Source organism: Lygodium microphyllum, chromosome 14, assembly GCF_053477565.2.
Source record: "Lygodium microphyllum isolate KBCC chromosome 14, Lygodium_microphyllum_v1.1.10, whole genome shotgun sequence".
In the NCBI taxonomy this organism is placed as follows: Eukaryota; Viridiplantae; Streptophyta; class Polypodiopsida; order Schizaeales; family Lygodiaceae; genus Lygodium; species Lygodium microphyllum.
This window is the reverse complement of record NC_141148.1, coordinates 108,974,596-108,988,474: the sequence shown is the minus strand read 5'-3', so window position 1 is coordinate 108,988,474 and position 13,879 is coordinate 108,974,596. Positions and strand designations below refer to the sequence as shown.

Genomic DNA, 13,879 nt, shown 5'->3' with positions numbered 1-13,879 from the left:
GATTCACCAACCATTGTAAAAGCATATGTCCTAATGAGAAATGTTACATATAAGCAAAAATTGAACATAGTTGGACAATATATGTCCACCCAAACCTAGTCACAATGTGTGTGGATGGGTGTGTGCATGCACTATAATTGAAAAAGTACTTGGTAATGATATCAAAGTGTGTAGCCCTTGTGTGGAGGGATATTTCACATGGATGTGGTTGAGTTTGTTCCCACCATGTTATTTGAGGGTTGAAGTAGACATCTAAGATAAAAATAAATGTGTGCTTGACATATCCATTGAGTTGTGATCCAATTGTTTTTTTTAAATAAAAATAATGCAATGCCTTTTGGCATATTTCAGTAAAGTGTGGGACATCTCCCACGACCCCAAAGTGGAATGTTTCATCCCATAGGATAGCATATCGCAAAGTCACTTAGATTTAGGGATTGAACTTGGGACTTCCCAAAAACCACACACCCACCCCAACCATTTGAGCTGCTACTTGTTGATGGCTATGGTCCAATTGTTCATTCACTTTTAATTTGTCATACATTCACTTATCCCTAGCCAAATCATTATGAGTGATGAGCTTAGAGAATCGCATAAGAAAGTTGTGTTACTCTTAGCCAACACCATGATGAACAATGAGCTTGAAGAATTATATAAGAAGGAAGTTGCATGTCTTCTAGTTTCAAGTAAAGGATGGACTTTTTGGAATGGTTAAAACCAACAAACTCTTAATAAAAGGCTTGCAATTTGTGAATTACAACAAGTAGAAATATCAATACTTATGTTTGAATACCAAGGTTATTCCCAACTAACTATGAGATCTTTACTTACATAACTCTGCTTGTAGTGTACTCTTCTCAATAGAATCTTATATGATTGGCCTTTAATTTTCAAATGTAAATTTTGAGGATTACACGATAGTTCGACTTAAGTGGCTTACATGATGCTTTCTCTCTCCTCCACAAGGCCAAAATATTGCGATGCTCACCTTTCATGTCAACTAAGGTGACTAGTGCATGGACCAATGAGCACATGGTTGTTGAACTTGCACATGTAATGGAATGGACTTGTGAGTGTTGTCGGTCTAAAATTTTGTATAAGAGTTGGGTCACACCCAAGGTGAGCAGGGGGACTAGAACCCCATTTCCCCTAATGACTTCAACTTGCACTCAAGAGGGATAGAGAGAATGGGGTTCCGCTCCCCCTTTGATCACCATATTAGCCCTTGCTGAAAGACAAGTTTAAAAGAAAGTTAAGAGTGCTATCAAATGGGATAACATAGATCACTATTAGTTCGATGGATGAGTGAATGAGAGGAGGCCAACACGAAAAGAATCTGCACAATGTTATTTCTTACCACTATGGTGTGACTACAGATTTGTAGGTTTTGGGCAATTCCTCTCTTTGCATGGCACCACAAGGTGTGACATGGTTGTAAGAGCAACTTTACATGAGTGTCTATGTCCAACATCTTGCACAACATGTTACACTAGAAATTTTCAGGCTTGCTACAACATGGACATCTTCACATCCTCTTACCTACATCATGTCGAGGCAGTAAATCCTCGGTAAATGTGCTAAAAGGATGCATGATATCAAATAAAAAATTGATAAGACAACCAACGGGGTCATGGCATAGTGGTTTAAGTGTGGGCTGAGCTATTTGAGTATATGAATCCAAACCCTATGCCCCACATCTCTTGAGGCATCATTCACTATCTATTCATGTCAAAAACTGATAAGACATAGTAAAAACCCATAGCAACATACATAACATGTTTGAACATCATGGAGTAGGAGTTGTTGAATCTAATGGGCCAAAATTTGTGGCCATCCAAATTGGAAATTGTCGTCCATGGCAAAGATTTTCCTTCGAGATTCAAAATCATGTGAAAGTTTTCCTCAATTTACCATCATAGTCTTTCACAAAGAAGATAGCAGAAATCACCAGATATTAGACCTGATCTGAAGACGCTTTAAACCTTGGTTTTGGGAGTAAACATGTTCTTTGGGGGCATTGGTGTGAACGGTCCTACATTTAAATGTTGCTATCATTACCTTTGCTTCTCAAGACTCAACCCGTGGAAAGAAACAAATCAGGGAAGAGGACAGACAGTAAGGGAGATCTCTGCCTCTCTCTCACTCACACCCTCACACGCGCGCGCGCGCACGCACACACACACACACACACACACACACACTCTCTCTCTCTCTCTCTCCTGTGTCGTCGCTGTTGGCATTCTGCGTTCCCTTTTACATCGCCGCAGCACGCCATGGTGCGCATGCCTCTCATTTTCTGGTAGAGTCGCAGAAGTGGAGCGGAATATCCATTATCGACCACTGAAGCTTCGCATGGGAAACGCCTCTCCATGGATGGATGCTGCCGATTCTTGCTCGCAGCCTCTGCTTGGCTCTCTCCTCGGCCCTCCGCCATCTCTCCACTGTAGAAATTTCGCAGGTTCTTGAACACAGCTGCCTCTTGATACGAATCTGTACAAAATCATGTAGTTTTAAAAAATCCTTTCTGTTGTTTTTGCACCCTGCCATTGTAGCATTGCAATGGTGATGATGCATTTGCACACTCTGCATACATTTTGAAGAACAGCAAATCGGTCGATCTCATATCTGACAACACTGCTAGCCTCGTCTCTTTGAGAACCAGCAAATAATTATTTTGAATGCTTGAGCTAAATTGCCTCTCAGCGTGAATGCATTTTTGCTTTCTGTTATTTAGCGTGCGCGCCTGTGTTTTTTGGTTGGTTTGCATGCAAGAGAGCTTGGTCAACAGATCTTGATTCTTTCTGAGTCGTAGAGTGCATATCCTGCAGCTCCCATGTGCAGTAGATTGATACCTTGTAGGCAACGCTATGAGCTAATCTCGTAGTCTGCTGCAGTTTTGACTGAAGGACAAATCGTCTAGGCATGGATAGCTCCTCCCTTTTCAAATGATGACGCAAAGGGAAAGACTGTCCCCCATTTTGCCGCGTCTGGTCAGCTGTAACTAGACTGCTGAAATTGAGTGCACCCAACTGCTGTAGCTGATAGTACGAAGGTCATATGTCAAACTGAACCTGTAGCTTCTCTTTTAACTGATTCCACTGATCCATCGGTTGGCAAGTGGTTGTGATGCAAATGCATGTTGATTTTTGCACCCATTGGTGATGGTGTGCTTGTCTGGATGCTGCTGATTCTATTTCAAGGGGGAAAAGTGGATGTTTTGAAACAAATGTGAATCTCTGCATCAGAGGGCTTGCACATTTGACTCCTTGGAAAAGAAAAACAGATATTTTCAGGCAAATGCTGCTCCTTGGTGAGAGATCACCTACTCCTCTGTGAGAAACCTCCAAACTGTGTCCTCACTTAGGCAATGATACCATGTGAGAGAGTGCAATGGAAGACAAATATGGGGAGAGAGAGAGAGAGAGAGAGAGAGAGAGAGAACGAATACTGCACGGACTGAAGAAGAATGCTGATACAAAGGGGGTGGACTGATCAGTCCCTGCACACAGTCCATAGTGTTAGTGAGGGCACCAGTCCATAGTGTTAGTGAGGGCACCAGATCAGGATGATGATGATGGCAGCACCAAGCATTGAGGATCAGAGTGTTGGAGTGTGCACCTGCATATGATAGAATGAAGATTGGGGAGAGTTTGTGTCTGCCAAGTGGGGGAGGCAGGCTATAACTGGCTTACGTGCATTCGTAGGTTCAATAAATGCTGGCTGACCGGCATTCAATGCTGGTTGCATTGGAAAAATACCAAAAGGCCACAGAAAAATCCCGGATAGTAGAGTCAATGTCTAGCAAGTAGAGGTAGATAGGGAAAAGCAAAAACAAACCAAGGAATGCACAAAGGAAGTTGACACATAAATAAAATGCACCTAAAATTGTGAGAGCTTCTTTGTCTCCATCAAACTTTGATAGAAGCTCACAACCAGGAGATGATAGACTAACACAACTAGGTTTAGAAGGTTGCCACTTGGTAGAAATATTCATGTAATTGAGAAAAAAAGTTTTTGGGCCTAGTTTGAGTGATTCAGTGGTTTTTCAGCATGAGAGAGAGAGGGAGAAGAAGCTACTTATCAGAATTTGCTGCTGTGGAGATATTTAGGAGGTTGCCAATTGCTGAAGGAGACCTAGTGATGGAGGCGATAGCATTTATGATGCCTACAAATGTAGGTGACAGCAGCTGGGCACTCCTTGATAGTAGATGATAGCTATCCAGGCTGATTGGAGCAAGCAACAGTCAATTTCAGCCATTTCCCATGTGGAAAATCGGGAATTTCTCTCTCTTTTGCATTCTCTCATCTTCTCTAGTCCATTCGCAGATTATCTCAGCATATCTCAGTCATTTGGAGAAGATCATAGTTAGATTTGGCGGACAACAAGAGAATTTTTGTTGTAAACCCTTAATTTTTGTAAAAATTAGGGTTTAGCAACCACCTCAGGACATGTGCCATTATAGGCATCGTACACTGAAATTAGCATTGGAAATTCATGGATTTCAGATGCTAGTCCATCCATTGTGAAGTTGGGATAGCATTTTGCCAATTGGGGTTCCATTAGGGAAAGTCTTGGGTGAAATTCAAGGGGCAATTGGCCCGAATTGTTTGCTATTAGCTGGTTTAGCAGGAGGCTTTTAGATCAGCCAAGGAGATTGTGGAATCTTAGCTTGTACTCATTTCATAAGCCAATAAAATTAAATAAATATTGAAAGGGGCACTAGGTTTTGAGCCAATCATGTGTCTACTATCCAAGATTATTAAGGTAAAGTGTGCATTTCAGTTTATGCTCATTAATTTATTGTTGTAATTAAGTGCTTAATCAAGTATTACCATTGTATATGAGAAGGAAGGTTGGTTTTAGTAGCCATCATCATCAACATGATGTGGTGCCCTTATTAGTGACGCCTTGCATTGCATGTAGGGATTGATCAATTCACGATTGTATTCCGCCTTTCATTAAGATTTAGTGCAGATTATTACTTCATTCTCTTCTATCTTGCTGTCTCTCTCTTCTCTATTATAAGACGACATACCAATGAGGTAGTAAGGTTTGCGAGGAGGAACACAAAGTGAACTTAGCAAACACTGAGAAGAGAAGAGAAAATAAACTTCGATGAATGGAATGATAAAGATCTAAATCATGGAGTGAATGTAATACAAGGGAACAAGGGTGCTGTAGCACAAGGAAGATGATGAAGACAACCACGAACCATGAACCACAATGTTCTCTTGAAGGGGTGTGAGGGTAGTGGAGAGGTTGGAGAGAAGAGGTGACAGACTAAATGAATCAGCCGTTTAGAATGAGTGATAAAGGCAACCTATAAATAGGCAAGAGACTGTCTAGGGTGGCGCTCAGAGGGAGGGTGTTGGAGCGGTGCTCCACCGTGGGCACCTTGTCTATTGTGAAACCCTAAATGCAAAACGCAAAACGCAAACTGCAAGTGAAGGGTTTCTCAACACCACCTCTCAGGTCCAAAAAAGGGGAACAAGAGAAGAGCGAGGTGAACCACAATGTTCTCTTGAAGGGGTGTGAGGGTAGTGGAGAGGTTGGAGAGAAGAGGTGACAGACTAAATGAATCAGCCGTTTAGAATGAGTGATAAAGGCAATCTATAAATAGGCAAGAGACTGTCTAGGGTGGCGCTCAGAGGGAGGGCGTTGGAGCGGTGCTCCACCGTGGGCACCTTGTCTATTGTGAAACCCTAAATGCAAAACGCAAAACGCAAACTGCAAGTGAAGGGTTTCTCAACACCACCTCTTAGGTCCAAAAAAGGGGAACAAGAGAAGAGCGAGGAGGAGATGCAATGCTACAAGTTGAAGAATGCTAATGTAGTAGGTGGCTCTTGGATAATGTCCCTCGAGGGAAAATTATTCACTTGTCCAAGCGCCCTAGTACAAAGATGATGAAATCATGTAATGCATAGGAGGAATGTCAAACTTTGTGTGGTATCGAGAACCATAAGGATATGCCCATACTCGATCTCGGGAGTTGGCTCCATGTTGACCAAGGGACCAAGACAAGAAGAAGAGGAGGAAGAAGATGTAGAGGATCCCTAAGATCCAAGATTTCCACACGAAAGGTAAGTTGTAGTAAGGAACAATAGACAGAGTGAATTGGAGAACTCGAAACTCAACCTGGGGAGAGAAGCCACTAGCTTCGTGCATCCATGCGAGAAGGAATACGAAGGCCTCGTCACCAAGTCGCGACTGAACCTCCCTCTTGGGTATTAATAGGTGAGATCAGTGTAGGAATGAAGCCACCCCATCCAAGGGTAGAAGAAGAAGGTGAAAGGTAAAAGCCCTTTGCCAGGGTGTCCGAAGGACTGAGCGGTGAGCGGGGATCCCCTTTGAAACTGGAGAAACAGGAGCCTCCTCTGAAGTCGTAATAGATGTAGATGCTCCCTTAGAGGGCAAAGAAAGATCATTCCCCCTTTGAATCTCCCTTCGAGGTAGATAGAGAATCCAAAAACTCATGGATGACAGACTTCAAAATGTCTGAGGACGAAGGAAGTGCCGTTGGTCATGTCGAAGAAGGTATCTAGGGTGGTAAAGAACTCCTAGAGGTGGCCTCTCAAACTTGAGTAGGCGAGGGTGAAGGGTGGGGCTCAGATTGAGCAATGAGTGGGCAACAATCGCTGCTTCTCAATGGAGCGGATTGGGAAGCCAAAGAAGAGGAAGGAGTTGGGCAGTCATTATCTCTCAAAGGAGCGGACTGACGAGGAGACCATATCAAACAATCACTGTCTCTCGATGGAGTGGATTGCAGAATTGCGGGCCTTGGTAGCCATTGTACTTGAAAATAGGTGGGAGAAGATTGCTGCTGGCACTGTGACGATCTCTAGGAGGTCGTAGCGCCAATCGATACTTCATGTGCTTGAAAGGACTTAGTGCACATCGGATGCGTCTTATTGCCTTGAGCATAGTACTTTGATAGCCAGTGCAATACGATCTTTGTGGCCTAGAAAGGAGAGGTGGCACGAGTAGTGCCGGGTGGGAGATGCATATACTTCAGGAAGGGGGGAGCAAAGGTCGAAGTCGCAAGCATCGGTGGTGTGTACGGTGATGCCACAATAGGAGCACCCAATAGATTGGTCATCTGTTGGTAAAGAAGCCATGGATACTAGTGTGCCTTGTTAAAGAAGGCAGAGGTGGAAGAGGTCAGCCACGAACCACGAATTGCAATGTCCGCCTCAAGGGATGTGAGGGCAGTGTGAAGCACGAATTGCAATGTTCGCCTCAAGGGGTGGGAGGGTAGTGGAAGGGTTAGAAGTGAGCTGCTAACTGCAAACGTAGCATGCAACAAACCAGGATGAGCGGTTAGCAAATAGGGAGGAGTGGCCAACAGTCAGGGATGAGCCGCCAACAACTAGGGAGGAGTTGCCAATTGTCAAACGCAGGGTAAATTGTTGGTCAAAGAGGGAGAAGGTTGTTGCCAGATGTTGCTTGGCTGAAACGCAAGCTGAAAAGGCAGGAGGAGGTGATGCCAGTGGTTGCCTAATTGAAACGCAGGCTGAGAAGGCAGGGGCAGGTATTGGAATATTGCTAGGTGGAGCAGAAGAGCTATCAGCAGTAAACACAGCAAAGGGGAGGTGGAGGTGGCAGCAACAACCTTGAATGCAGGTTGGAAAAGAGCAAATGCAGGAGGGAGCAACCGCCAATTGGGTGTTGATGCAACGGAAGAAGAAGAAAAGTGGATGGCGAACCCACCACCATGTCAAAAGACGATGTACCAGCGAGACAGTAGGGTTTACGGGGAGGAACATAGAGTGAATTCGGCAAACACTGAGAAGAGAAGAGAAGAGAGAAGAAACTCTAATGAATGGAATGATGAAGATTTGAATCATGGAGTGAATGTGATACAAGGGAACAAGGGTGCCATAGCACAAGGAAGATGATGAAGACAGCCACAAACCATGAACCACAATGTTCTTCAGTGGAGAGACTGAAGAGAAGAGGTGACGGACTGAATGAATCAGCTGTGAAGAATGAGTGATAGAGGCAGCCTATAAATGGGCAAGAGATTGTTTAGGGTGGCGCTCGGAGGGAGGGTGCTGGCTGTCTAGGATGGTGCTCCATTGTGGGCACCCAACCCCTTTTTGGGGCTGTCCACTGTGAAACCTTAAATACAAATGCAAAATGCAGGCGTCCCTTTTTGGGGCTGTCCACTGTGAAACCCTAAACGCAAAATGCAAAATGTAAATTGAAGGTGAAGGGTTTCTTAACACTCTCTGTGTTTGTATTTCTCTTCTGTTGCAATTTTACATGGTATCATCACCCAAGTGAGGATGTAGAGGCTTTCATAAGTGGAGACTGCATCTAGGTTGCTGTTTGGAGCAGATTTGTCGTGAAGAATGCAATCTTGTTGCTGTTTTCAGGCCTTCTACCAAGCGTGCGGGACATTTGCAATCTTTATTTGTAGGGTACATTTGATCTTCCCTCCGCTCTAGCATTTCGATACCACAACACAAGTTTTGTAGTGTAATTATAGGTCTATTACAAAGGTGAAGTACCATTAGTTTAATGCGTTTGATGACTCCAACAAGGAAACTCTCTTTTCCTCTAAACATAGGCGTTCTCATTGGTTTGAACGTTGCGAGATGAGGAACAAAGATTAGAGTCTCTTTTTGTAAGGGAATATCATTTTGACAGGTCTCAAAGATTGGAGTAGCTCTCTCCTCCTGTTGCTTGTTTATATGCCTCATACAGGGCTCATCCTTTCGGCCCTTGTATTGCTATGATGGCACTCTTTGTACAAGTGACGGTTCTCTTCCTTACCCAAAGATCGACTTGACGTGTTGAACTACTCCCTTTTGTGATGCAAAGTGGAGTGCATCCTTGATACCTTTGATCTTTGGGATTTTGTAACTATTGTTGGAGTTGCAAGGATAATGGAGATCGCGCACACGTGCGCGCACATTACGAGAGAGAGAGAGAGAGAGAGAGAGAGAGAGAGAGAGAGAGAGAGAGGATGCTTTTACGAAAAAAAAAAGAGAGAGAGGATGCTATGTTTGTGGTGCCTCCAATGGCTCTCTTGTGAGCAACACCTTATTGTCTTATCCCTCTTAGAATATAGAATGAGTGTGTACAAATATAGTTAGGATTAGTGAGTAAGATGGGCGGCTAACCACATCGGCCTTTACCTAACAACGTCCCACTTAAAGGCCAATGTGCTTTTAAGGGGGACAAAAGAATGAGAGAATGTGTGAGGTATAATACATGTGAGTTATCCTCATCCAATGCCTATCAATTCCTTGTAATGTGCAAACTTTTGAGAGGCCAGACTCTTGTGAGAAAGTCTGTAGGGTTATCATATGTATGAACTTTGATAAGCCCAACTTGCTTATCCTTGAGCACTTGATGAATGAAGTGATGGCTCACTTCCATGTGCTTTGTTTTTGTGTGAAACACAAAATTCTTTGCTAACATGGTGGCACTCTGACTATTATTGTGTAACAATGGCATGCCTTCATTGAGGCTCAAGTCTCCCATTAGATGAGTAAGCCATATGGCCTTTTTTCACACCTTTGTGGCTGCAATATACTTAGCTTCAATGGTAGATAATACCATGCATTTTTGTAAGCGAGATGTCCATGAGATTGCACCACCATACAAGGTAAAAACATATCTTGTGGTTGACTTTTTGTTGTCAACATTCCATGCATAGTCTGCATCTATGTATCTAAGTACCCCATTGGTACTTCTCCCAAAGCATATGCATATATCTCCTGTACTAGTCTAAGTACACCAAGATGCCTTTTGGTGCTTCCCAATGCTTCTTGCTAGGATTTGACATGTACGTGCTCACTATACCCATTGCAAATGCAAAGCGAGTGGTAATCATTGCATACATGAGGCTGTCCACACATGATGAATATGGAACCTTTGCCCATTTTAGCCTTCTCCTCATTAGATTTATCATTTGGGACAATCATCAGTACTAAGTTTCACATGTGGAGGCAATAGAGTACCAATTGTCTTTCCCCTCCATATCGAAACATTGCAACACTTTGTTAACATAATCTTTTTAGGATAGGTAGAGCAATCTCTTTGTTCTATCCTTTATTATGCACATGCCAAGAATGTGATTTGCATGTCCCAAATCTTTCATTTCAAAGGTTTCTATTAACCTTTTCTTTAGGGTATCAATCCCATACTTGTTTTCCCTAGCTATCAATATATTATCCACATAAAGGATCAACACTATCTAGTTGCCATCTTTACCCTTTCAAGTGTATAATAGTGGTCTGTCTCACTTCTCTTATAGCCTTGAGGTTGCATAAAGTTATCAAACTTATTGTACCATTCTCATGGAGCTTGCTTTAATCTATAGAGACTTTTTTTTAGCTTGACATCCAATTGTACAAGGTCCATATTTGTTAGTAGTATAGTCAACTCATGAGTGAGTTTAGGCATGTGTAATAGTAGGCTTGACATGATAGTGTTTTTAAGGCATTTTTGTGTGTCATTATTATGGTGTTTTTAGCATTTTTTGTTGGCCAATCAACATTAAATTCTGGTCAACCCGATCATTTTTAGGGCATAGTTTTGGCCATTATATTCAAGCCCCCTCCTCCTTAGTCCATCATTCATCTCTTGCAGGTTCCAGTGCAAGCTCTCTTGGAGAGAGGGAGCTGGTGCTAGTGCCCATGCAGCTAGTGACTCATTGTTGTACGCGGCTCTATCTCATGTTTGGTATATGGATTCCATTTCCCGAGCATATCTTTGAGTTCTCTTTGCAATGTTCTTGTGTTTTCACTTTTCTCTCTCTTCTCTCTTATGTTTAGAAGTTTCTTTTAGCATTTTTCTATGTTTTCATTGTTGCATCCACTTTTGACATGGTATCAGATTTTAGGATCTACGTTCTTGGTTCTGTCTACTATTGATTGGTGATCACCTATGTCTATTGTCTACTTTTTTCAATTTGGGTGACATCAGCGCGATGTCAATCGGCCTATCTACTGCCCCCAATCTTGCATTTTCATTAGCAAAACTTGTGTTTACTGCATTTCATGCTGTGATAGTCTCCTTGTTGTCCTACTAATGACAAATTTCACGGCTTTGATTACTTAACATGGAGTGCTTTTATGAAAGCATGGTTTGTGTAGAAGTGGTTATGGTATGTTGTTTTGGAGCTATTGAAGTGTTCTCAGGCTCCCACTCCTCTTTCAGATGATTGGGACTAGGACAACCACAAGGAAGTTATACTTACATGGGATTCTGATGATGCATGTGTATATTATGCTATTCTTTGCTCTCTCTCTAAAGAGGTACCTCCAATGGTTGTCCCCAGTAGGACAACTGTAGCGATATGGCCAAGGCTTTAGATGATGTATGAGGCTCCCTTGACCATGCGTGCAGTTACCCTCTATGGACAACTTCAATTGATGAAGTTTGAGCCGAATGATATGACATCAGCATGCGGCAGGTAGGGTAGGTGATACATGGCAAGTTGGACGGTTTGTAGTAGCAGGTTGGACAACTATTGTCCAGTCGGCTGCATTTTAATGCAGTCGACATGCATTATTTCACGTATTATTTGTAGCCTATTTATTGGTCCCAATCTCTACACTCTTGCTTAGTTCAGATCTTAGGTTTTTAGGCTACAGACCGTGGAGACTGCCCTCAGGGTTAAAAAGCGTGAGATCTTCCAGGTGGAGACATGCGCAGACATACTCTCTGCACCCGTGTACATATTTGCATCCTTATATAGCATTCTTCATTGCAGATTTTCTGCATTTCATTCTCATTCTCTCTCTCTCCTCTCTTTGTTCACTCTTTGTCTTGGTCATACGCTTCTGCATTGTTTCACTTTGACATGGTATGAGAGCATTGAAGGATTGGACCTACTTGAAGAGGAGATTTCAGCACGACACAAGGTTGTGTTTTCAGCATTCAAGGGTGAGTAGGAGGGCTGCGCATCGGAACAAGGTTGAGGCGAGCGTGGGCGTGCGAGAAAGGAGCAGATTTGCTGAAGCTCCTGCTGATTTTTGTTGTTAGAGAAGGAAGAAGGCCGCGTTTTGGGTTCTCAAGTGTAGAGTTTAACTTTTCATCGCCTCCGGTAGGTGAAGAAGGAGCGGGACGAGTGGCAAAGAGCCCTAGCAGGTTGGATTCACATAATCAGAGAGGGTTGCTTTTTGTGTTTTATGTAGGCATTGTAGGTGAAGATGTCTTTTGAGGCCAAGATAGGGTTTCGGGTGATCATTGACCAGAAGGTGTCTCTGTTACTAGCTCTTCCATTAAATCAAAAGATTGATGGTGATTATTATTGCATTTGGCGGGTTATGATGCTTGCTATTTTGGAGTCCTATGATTTGGCGGGGCTTGTTACAGAGGCTATTCATTGTTCTTCTTTGCGAGACGAGTCCAAACTCTCTTTGAGTGATAAGTTGGAGTTGGCAAAGGCTAAGGCACATTGGGGCAAACTCAATGCTCTCATTCGCTCGTTTATATTTCTCTCATGCACCATAGCTATTCTCTCTCATTTCGAGCATTTGACAATGGCCTGGGAGATATGACTGGAGCTTGATTAGATCAATAATCGTATGACCATCATGAAACGAGTTTCTTTGGAAGTGCAGATGAGGACTACGAGTGTCAATAAGTCATTTTCTATGCAGAAGCATATTAATAAGCTGAGGCGACTTTAGATGCAAGTACAAAATGCAGGGAAGATGATCACTTTTGAAGACATGGTGATAACTCTTCTTTCACAATTATTGCTTTGTTTCAATGGCTTTTATTTCACCTTGATTGCTTCAAGGCGGTCTGAGACTCTTCGGGGGGAGGAGTTGTTTTTTATGGTCTTGGACTAAGAGGAGTAGTTGAAAGGAATCAATCCTTCTAAATTTGAGACCTTGGTTGGTTAGTCCTTCAGAAGAAGAGGAAGGACCAAAAGAAGAAGGATGACAAGGAAAAGGAATCCACTTGTCACGTCTGTGGTAAGACATGTCATTGGAAGAAGGATTGCCTTGACAAGGAGAAGTAGGACAAAGAGAAGAAGGGGAAATCTTCAAAGGTTTCGGAGCAGTAGTTGCTCCCTTGTTAGTTGCTTTCCTCCACTTGAAGGTGGTTGAGGCATCGACCCTAAAGGCCTCTGTTGTTGTGTTGATGGCCCTATACACTTGGGAATGGATTGTTGATAGTGGTGTCTCACGGCACATGACTCCCTCTTCAACAAATGTTGGTAATTTGTGGCCTTTGCAAGGCCAGATTCTCATTTGTGATAGTTCTTTTATTCCTATTCAGGAACGGGGTGACATGCATCTTATTCTAGATGGGCAAGGTGGTGCCCATACATCCGAGGTGCTTTATGTGCCGGCCTTGGGATACCGTCTACTTTCGGTGCACAAGATTTGTACCCTTGGCCTCTTGGTCGAATTTAATGTGGATTTTTTTGGATTCTTAATCATGGATCGAGACATGTTCTTTCTTCGAGTTATGAGGAGAATGGACTTTATAAGTTGCAGTTTTCTTTTGCCTTGAGTTCTCTTCTTCTTACCTCTCAAACTCAGTCCGAGCTTTGGCATGCTCGGTTTGGCCACCTCAACTATGATTACCTACGGAAGGCGTCTAAGGGATAGCTTGTTCGAGGCTTACTGAATATTGTGGTGAGCCAGCAGCCTTCTGTATCCGGTTTCCATCAAGGCTTCGAGGCGGTCTTGAGTACCCTTGGAGTTTGTTTCAACTGATCTCTATGGACCGATGTAGATGGAGTCCCTTTGAGGGAGCTTGTATTTCATGCTAATTGTGAATGATTATAGCAGGATGACATGGGCTTATTTCTTACGATGGAAGTCAGAGGCTTTCTCCAACTTTATGGCTTGGTTGCTCTTTGAGGAGAATTGATCGGGCCGGAAATTGAAGACCTTAGGATTGGAT

The 13,879-nt window shown here is 43.0% G+C and overlaps 1 protein-coding gene across 3 annotated transcripts in view; it reads left to right on the top strand.

Annotated features, from left to right (window-relative positions):
• Window positions 1-2,091: 2,091 nt before the first annotated feature.
• LOC148025970 (putative sugar phosphate/phosphate translocator At3g17430) overlaps window positions 2,092-13,879 on the top strand; it is a 28,042-nt gene continuing 16,254 nt past the window's right edge. For all 3 annotated transcript variants that reach the window (XR_015693171.1, XM_087693210.1, XM_087693211.1), the window contains exon 1: window positions 2,092-2,458. The gene's annotated coding sequence lies outside the window, so the exon portion shown is untranslated. The remainder of the gene's footprint in view (window positions 2,459-13,879) is intronic.